The sequence below is a fragment of the Chaetura pelagica genome, unplaced genomic scaffold, assembly GCF_000747805.2.
Source record: "Chaetura pelagica isolate M959 unplaced genomic scaffold, ChaPel_1.0 scaffold254, whole genome shotgun sequence".
NCBI lineage: Eukaryota > Metazoa > Chordata > Aves > Apodiformes > Apodidae > Chaetura > Chaetura pelagica.
Genome location: NW_009952963.1, coordinates 1559238 through 1568100, shown reverse-complemented (window position 1 = coordinate 1568100; position 8863 = coordinate 1559238).

Here is an 8863-nt window from a genome sequence, read left to right as displayed (position 1 = left end):
GACACCCTGGGGACGCCCTGGGGGCACCCTGGGGACACCCTGGGGACACCTCGAGGACACCCTGGGGACACCCTGGGGATACCACGGGGACACCCTGGGGACACCCTGGGGACACCCTGGGGACACCCTGGGGACACCTCGAGGACACCTCGAGGACACCCTGGGGACACCTTGGGGCTGGTTGTGGGCACAGGGGCAGCTCTGGGGCTTGTGTTTCCCCCCCAGGGCAGGTGGCTTCAATTCCCCCCCTCCCTCCCCACCCCCAAAAAAGGGCTCCTCTGAGCCCAACCTGCTGCTGCTGCCCAGCCCAGGAGGGGGTTCCTCTCTGGTTCTCCATGGGTTTCTGGCATTTCTTTGCTTTCTTGATGACTTTTGTTGAAATGGAAAGGCAAGGGGGGAGGTGTTGGTGACCCAGGAGGGTGCTGGTGGGAAATGCATCTCCTGACCCCCTCGTGGGCAGCTGTGACCTTCCACAAGTGGCTTCTCTGCCTCCCTGCCATCCCCACTCCTGTCCCCAGCCCTGCCTGGCCCTCTCAGCAGGGTCTGACACATCCACATCCCTCCCCATTCAGCCCCCAGCCTGGATCTCACCAGCCTTTCCCTCCCCCCACTGCTGCTTTGCTCTTGGCTTTGACCTCCTGAAGGGCACGTTGGGCTTGGGATCCTTCCCTGGGCTTGGGATCCTTCCCTGGGCTTGGGATCCTTCCCTGGGCTCATTCCCAGGCTCATCCCTGGAGCCAGGGGTGCAGATGGGGCTCTGGTTGTACAGAGCAAGCACCTCCCTTCCCAACCCCACCCTTGGGAGCTCAACATCCTTCCCTCAACAAGCAGGACCATTTTTTTTCCCCCTTCACCTTCCCTCAGCCAAACCCCAGACTTCCCAGAGGGATGCTCTTTGGGAAGCACCTGGGAGCTGCTGTTGCCACCTGAGAACCACCTGCTGGTACCTCCTTCTCCCCACGGGCTCAGGGGGGGCCTGGGGGCTCTTTTAGATGGTGTGGGGAGCAATGGGATGGCAGCAGATGGTCCTTTCAGGCCTTTGTGGAGTGAAATTGCTGGACAGGAACCATCCTGAAGAATTCAGTCGTGGTCTAAGTCAGCTTAGATTTGGAGAGATGACCAGACTCTGCAACCCCCCTGGCCCAGGGTTGTTGGCTGCTCCTCTACCTCCCCTTGCTGGGGTTTGAACCTCTTTGGTGCCAGTCAATGAAGAGCAGGAGCTTTGTTGCAGCTGGGAAGTGATGGGGCTTGGATTGGGGGAGCGAGGGGGGACACAAAGGTGCTTTTAGTCCTGAAAACTTCCACACGTGTGGATGGATCAAGGCTGAGGTGGGCAGGGGCAGGAGGGTGAATCCAGGCTCTGAGGGTGCTGGCAGGGCGTGGGTCTGGATGAGGTTGGGGCATTTCATAGAACCCCAAACTGGTTTGGGTTGGAAGGGAACCTCAAAGATCATCTAGATCCAACCCTCCTTGCATGAGCAGGGACACCTCCCACCAGCCCAGGTTGCTCCAAGCCCCATCCAACCTGCCCTTCAACACTGCCAGGGATGGGGCAGCCACAGCTTCTCTGGGCAACCTGGGCCAGGGTCTCACCACCCTCACAGGGTGGTCTCTGGTCCCCTGGGAGTGATGCAGCAGGTGGCTGAGCACCACCTCATCTCAAAGGCTTTTGGTGGCTCCTCCCCATCCCACCTCTTTCCTGGCTAACCCCCTCCAGCTGCCCCATCCACCTCCTCAGCCCCCCAGCCCTTCCCTGCCACCCCAGACCCTCTCCACCCTCTGCTCTCATGTGCCACAAACGTTGCACTGCTCCTCAGAGTCCCTCTGAGGTTTCACCCATGCCTTCACCTGCCCTGGCCCTGGGCTCTGTGGGCAGGAGGGAAGGACAACAGGGAGGTGTCACCCTGAAATCCCTGGTCCCCAAAGCACGTCCAGAAGGAGGAGAAAAGTGGTGGTGACCTCCCAGCTGGGTGGATTGAGTTTCTCAAGGGGTGAGCTTCCCCCTTGGGGGCACGTTGGGAAGGTGGTGGTGACACCGTGGGTGATGCTCAGCACTGGGGGGGGGAGGTCAAAAGTGCTGTAGCCTGATAGATGTTGTGCAGATTAATGGGGGGAGGTCCAACCTTGAGATGCTGTGGCTTTGTGCTCTGTGCCCCAAAACCTTCTACGTGCCTGTAAAGTCCCACCTTGAAATACCCCCCATGGGGTCTCATCTTGAAATACCCCCATGGGTCCCACCTGGAAATACCCCCATGGGTCCCACCTTGAAATACCCCCCCTGGGGTCTCACCAGCCCTTGGCAAGACTCAAGGAGACCACGTTGGTTTGGGTCCTCACCAGGAGCACAGGGCTCTGCAGTGACCTCAGCCAACCGTGTCCACCTTTGGATTTTGGGGCACCCAAGAAGGAGCCAAGTGCTCCTGGAGCCAACAAACCTCTCCAGCTCTTCCCACACCTCCCTCCTCTTCCTCCCCTGGCTGAAACATCTCGAGCAGGCCACGAGCAGAGCTGTGACAGCACAAGGGGGTCTTGGAACCTCTAGCCCTGGATTTCTCAGCTCCAGCCCTGGGCTTTGCATCATCCCTCCTGCTTTTTGAAAACCTTCATTATTCAAAAGAAACAACCAACAACCCCCCCCAAAAAAAACCCAAAACAACCCAAACCAACAAATAGTTTTCATTTCTTTTCATTTTTGTGGTGGTTGTTGTTGCTGGTGGTTTTGTTCTTGGGTTTTTGGGGTTTTTTTTGACTCAGGGTTTGTTGGGGTTTGGTTTTGTGGGTTGTTTTGTGTGGGTTTGGGTTGGGTTTTTTTTGGGGGGGTTGTTTTGTATTTTGCCCAGTGTTAAAAATATCCAGCAGGCAGGGAGTGAGGGGATGTGGGAGAAGCTCTCCAAGATGCCCTCTGATAGGAGATCTGGAGGAGCAAGAAGGTCCATCTGGTGGCTCAGTTGAGCTGCATGAGCCAGAGGTTCCTGGGGTTCCAGAGGACCAGGGGCTCTTTCCAGCCATGGAGCCCATTTCAACCCAGAGTTTGGAGCAGCAGCTCGAGCCACCAGGAACTGTCCCCAAGGCTGGGGGGACATCTCAGGCTCTCGAGGTGGAGCAGCCCCAGAGATGAGCTCCTGGTTGGGTTCCTGCAGCTCAAGGCTGCTCCATCCTTCTGGTTGCCCTCCCAGGTTTTTTTCCCTGTGTTCCTTGCTCCCTGACCTTGCTGTTGTCCCAGTTTTCTTCCCAGGGTTTCCCTGGGAAAGCCCACGTTTGGGGCTGGGTGGGGAGGTCCTTCTGGTGATGGCAGAGGTGGAGCTGCAAAGCACTTTGTCCTCCTTTGGCTGCTCAACTCTATTCCCAATTCTGCTGCTTCTCCTGCCCACTTTCCCCCCCTCCCACCCAACATTGCCCAAGTCCTCTCTGAGCCATGACCAGGCAGTTCCTGGGGGGGGATGAACTTCAGAGTCCAACCCCAAGGACTTTTCTCCACCACTTGCCCACGGCAGGGCTTGAGATGCTGAAATGAAGACAGAAATGGGTAGAAATGAAGCTGTGGAGATGGAGGAGCTGCTTGACCTCCACCTTTGGTGGATGTTGGAGGACTCAGTGCCTACAGCTGTGCTAAGAATAAGGGGGTTCCCACTGGTGGGACCACAAGATGCCACCTACACCCCCCCCCAGGTGCCCAAGGAGCCTCGGGCACCTTCACTTTCCTTCCTCCTTTCTTGGCCATTTCTTTCTATTTTTTTTGGTGCCAACAGCAGTTTTTTGAGAAGCTTGGTCAGCTGCAAAAAAAAACCAACCCCACAACCTTCTTCATTTCTGCTCCCTGTAAAGTTTGTTGTTCCATTTCCTTGTACATAAAGTATATATAAATATATATACATATCTCTATATGTATGTATATAGATATATACATAATCTAACGAGCTCCTGTACAGTTTCAAACTGAACTCAATGGCCTGCTTTGGTTTTCTCTGTGTTGGTTCTGACCGTTGCAGAATGAGCTGATTTTCATTTCCCTTTCTCCTCTTCCCCTTTTCTTTTTATAAATATATACATAAATATATATATATCTCTATATATTTTGTGGTGGTCATTGCAAAAAAAAACCACAACCCCTCTCGTCGCTGGAACAAAACCAACAAGAACAGTTGATTCTGGTGGGGAAAAAAGCAACTAAATAACAGAATTATCCACAGAGAAATTGCTGAGCAAGGGTAGGATGGATCTGCCTGGTGTAAATTGGTACAGGAATATTTCTAAAGGTTTTCTACACTCTTAGAAACTTCTTTTTAATTCCCTCGGTCTGACTGGGTGTGAATCTGGGACCTGCAGAGCTGGATCCCCCCTCTGTTCCCCTGGTTTCTCGTGCAGTGCTTTGGTGAGGTGACAGTGGGTGGGTGCTTGGTGCCAATAAAAAACCCCCAAAAAGCAATCAAGGAGAAAGCAAAGCAGAACAAGAAGATAAAAACAACCCCGACTAACAAACCCCCTTGGAAAACTCGTCTCCTTCCCTGTGCTGCTCCGTGTCCCTGCCCTGCATCCTGGTGGGGACTGGGAAGGTTTGTCCTTGGTGGGAATTGAGAATGTTTGTCCCTGGTTGGGATTGGATCACTCTCCTCCATCAGATTGTCCATCAGAATCTTGTGATGGTTGTTGGGGTTGGACACAAACCCCCTTGGAAAACTCATCTCCATCCCTGCGCTGCTCCGTGTCCCATCCCTGCATCATCCTGGTGGGGACTGGGAAGGTTTGTGCCTAGAGGGGATTGGGAAGGTTTGTCTCTGGTGGCAACTGGGAATATTTGTCCCTGGTGGGGATTGGATCACTCTCCTCCATCAGAATCGTGTGATGGTTGTTGGGATTGGACACAAACCCCCTTGGAAAACTCGTCTCCATCCTTGTGTTGCTCCGTGTCCCATCCCTGCCCAGCATCCTGGTGGAGACTGGGAAGGTTTGTCCCTAGAGGGGATTGGGAATGTTTGTCCCCAGTGAGGATTGGCTCATTCTCCTCCATCAGATTCTCCATCAGAATCTTGTGATGGTTGTTGGGGTTGGACACAAACCCCCTTGGAAAACTCGTCTCCCTCCTTGCGCTGCTCCGTGTCCCATCCCTGCATCATCCTGGTGGGGACTGGGAAGGTTTGTGCCTAGAGGGGATTGGGAAGGTTTGTCTCTGGTGGCAACTGGGAATATTTGTCCCTGGTGGGGATTGGATCACTCTCCTCCATCAGATTGACCATCAGAATCTTGTGATGGTTGTTGGGATTGGACACAAACCCCCTTGGAAAACTCGTCTCCATCCTTGTGTTGCTCCGTGTCCCATCCCTGCCCAGCATCCTGGTGGAGACTGGGAAGGTTTGTCCCTAGAGAGGATTGGGAATGTTTGTCCCCAGTGAGGATTGGCTCATTCTCCTCCATCAGATTGACCATCAGAATCTTGTGATGGTTGTTGGGGTTGGACACAACCCCTCTCCTCTCTTGCCACCGCGCCGGTTGGTGGCCCTGGGGGGGGATGATCACCCATGGGTGGGAGCTGAGGGGTTGTCAGGGGAGAAATCTGCCCTGGGAGGAAGGGCTGGGGGTGCAGGTGGGTGGGTGGGTGCTGGGGGGATGCTCCTCCCCAAGCAGAACCCCTGGGGGGCCTGCAGAGCTGGGTGATGGAGCCCTGGAGGCTCCTGGCATCTGCTGCTCCCTTTCCTTGCTTCTCTGATCCTGTTTCCCTGGGCTGGTGGGAGCCCAGAAATCTGTCAACCAACCCCTTGAGGAGCAGCAGCTTTGGGAGGGGGGCTGGTCCCCTGGATGGCAGGAGATGGAGAAGAAAGTTGTGGAGGGTTCTTGGGGCTTCTTCTTCCCTCCCCCTCTGTTCTCCTCCCCCCCCTTTCACTCCTCCCTGTCACCCCGAGCTCTTGGAAGGTAAAATAATGATGGTTGCACATGAATAAACCATCACCACCCCACACTTCTCCTGGCGAGGGCTTTTCATCTTCCAAAGCCTGCAGGAGCTGGGTAACCAATTAAACCAGCACATTCCAGTGACAGGGCTGGCTGGGGAGGGGAAGGGGGGGATTTTCCTGGGGAAAAGGGGAAGCTGGATGGAGGGGGTTGCTGTGACTGGAGGGGGGGTTTTTTTTGGGGGGGGTGGAGCTCCCAGAGGAGACAGAAACAGGGGATTGGGGAATCAAGAGCTGCTGTTTGATGCTGTCAGGGTGCTGGGGGCTTTGCCACCCCCCTCCTGGCTCCCTGGCAGATGCTGCAGTGTCCCCAGCTCTTCAGTCTGTGCACCAAACAGGGGGTTAAACCCTGCTGGTTGCTCCCCTGGAGGATTCCCACCAGCCTGAAGTGGCACTGGTGTGTAACTGGGCCCAGTTGAAGTGGCAGTGGGAGCCCCTGCTGTGCTGAGCTCCCTCCTGGCTGGTGCCTGATGAGTTGCCAGGTCAGGATGGGGCCACACGTGCAATGTTTCCCCCCCAGACAGATGAGAGGAGCCTCCAAACGTGGCTCTGTGCATCCAGGAGCCACAGGAACCCAACCCTGTGTCCATCAACCCCTTCCTGCTGGTGATGAATCCCCAGCCATCCCTGTTCCAGAGGTGAAGAAGAAGATGCAGGGAGAGAAAGAGGAGCCTGAAGGCCCAGGGCATGGGGTCCTGTCCTCCTTGTGTGGGTCTGGGTGGGTTTTGTCCCTGCTTGGGTGGCATCAGCAGCACAGGGGTGCAGCCAGCCTGGCTGGTGGCAGAGGGGAAGGGAAGCAGGGATGGCACAGAACCTGACAAGGTTCAAGAAACACTTGGACAACACCCTCAGGGACAAGGTGTGAACTTTGGGCTTGTCCTGTTCTGGGGCAGGAGCTGGACTGGGTGATCCAGGCTGCCCAAGGAGGTGGTTGAGCCGCCAGCCCTGGAGACATCTAAGCAGACAGATGTGGTGCCAGTGGTGGATCCTGCAGAGTTAGGGTAGTGGTTGAACTCAATGATCTTAAAGGTCTTTTTCAACCAGAGTGATCCTGTGACACCTCTGATTCCTTTGGCTTTTCAGATGCCACTTGTTTGTTTGCTCCCATGAGCTACTGAACAAGACAGTCAGGGTATCTTTTACTTGAAGAATAATGATCCAGAGCAGGGCTAGAAGCACGTGGTTTTGGGCTAGCAGATCTTTTGGGGTCAGCTGTGCTGGTGGAGAAGGAGGAAAGCAGAAAACACCAACATTTTCACCAGAGGTGGTGGCTTCAGAGGTGTCTCCACGTGTCCCTGGTCCTGCTTCAGTGACCCAGGCTCCCCCCTGGACACACAGAGGGGGTGGATGATCCACCTGGATCTTCCTTGGCTGCCTCCAACATTCAGCAGGTGCTGAGGCTTTTCATGAACCTCAAAATGCAGAGACGTGGGCACCAGGGAGGTGCAGCTGGCTGGGCCACTGGGGTGGCCCCACTGCTCCCCGTGGGGACCCCCCTGTCACTGCAGGGGTGGCTCCCAGGACCCTGCAAGTTTGGGCTCCCCCTCCAGCAGAAAAAGAGTCCAGAGAGTGGTCAGGGTGGGAAGGGAGCTCTGGAGATCATCTAATCCAACCCCCCCTGCTAGAGCAGGGTCACCTCCAGCAGGTCCCACATCCAGGTGGGTTGGGAATGTCTCCAGGGATGGAGACTCCACAGCCTCCCTGGGCAGCCTGGCCCAGGGCTCTGGGACCCTCAGAGTCCAGAAGTTGTTCCTCATGTTTAACTTGACCCTCCTGTGCTCCAGCTTGTGCCCATGGCCCCTTGTCCTGCCACCACAAGTGGACCCAAGGGGGGCAATTCCCAGAGGGAAGAGGAGCTGTGGCCAGGATGAGCCCCAAGCTCCCAGGCAGCCTTGGTGCCACCTCAGCTCAGCCCAGTGTGGCTGAGAAAGGTCCGGAAAACCCAGTTATTAAAGGTGTGATCCTGCCCAGATCCCTTTGGCTTCTCCATTCCCACTTCCCAGAGCAGCTCAGCTAGGCTCTTGGCAGGATCTGGCCCCTCCTTGGGGCTGAACTGCCCTCCCACCAGCCCTTACCTTCCCAATTTCTGACATCCAGGACAGTTTTGGTGTCTCTCAGCACCGAGCAAAGGGTCCCTCCTTCCCAGATGAGAGGCAGAACAGGCTGGCAGGAGATGACCCACCCCCAGGTCCCCAGGGTGAGGACCCATGGTGGCCCCCAACCAGCAGCTCTCACCCATCCCAGCCCATCCTGGAGAGTCTCAGGGAGGTTTTGGGGCTGCAGAGGGTTTGGGGAACAGGAAAACCAGTGCAGATCAATGGGACTAGTGGGGGTCCTGCCCTGCTGGCCCAGCACCCCTGCCCCTGCCAGCCCCCCTGGGGATGGGTGCTGCCCTGGCACGGGTTGGGTACCACAAGGGGATCTTGTTTGGCTGCTGTGATTTATTTTTCCTCCCCAGGGCTGCTCTGGGCTTTCTCAGGAGCTTCAATGAGCTGCTGGAACCCAGGGCTGGTCCCTCTGGGTGGGGACACCACCATGAGCCCCCCCATGGGCACCCCAAGCAGGGCCTGGCAGATGCAGGTGGGCACAGGCTGGAGGGTAAAGCCCAACCCCAGCCCTTCATTAGGCCTTGATTAGCTCATCAAGGGTGACCTGTCCCCAGAGCAGGACATCCTGGGACAGTCCCAGTCTGCTCCAACATGATGCCTTGGGGAGCATCGTGGGGGACCCTGAGCTGGTGGGTGACAATGGATGGAATAACTGGGGGCTTCTGGTGTGGTCACCCACAGCTTTACAGGGTTGTTGCTCCCAGCTGGAGTGTGGAGCTGATCCCAAGACCTGATTCCTGTTGGGATTCATGAGCTGGGGCATAGAAGGGAGCTGCCCAGTTTTCCCTGTTCTGGTTTGTTCTGGGATTT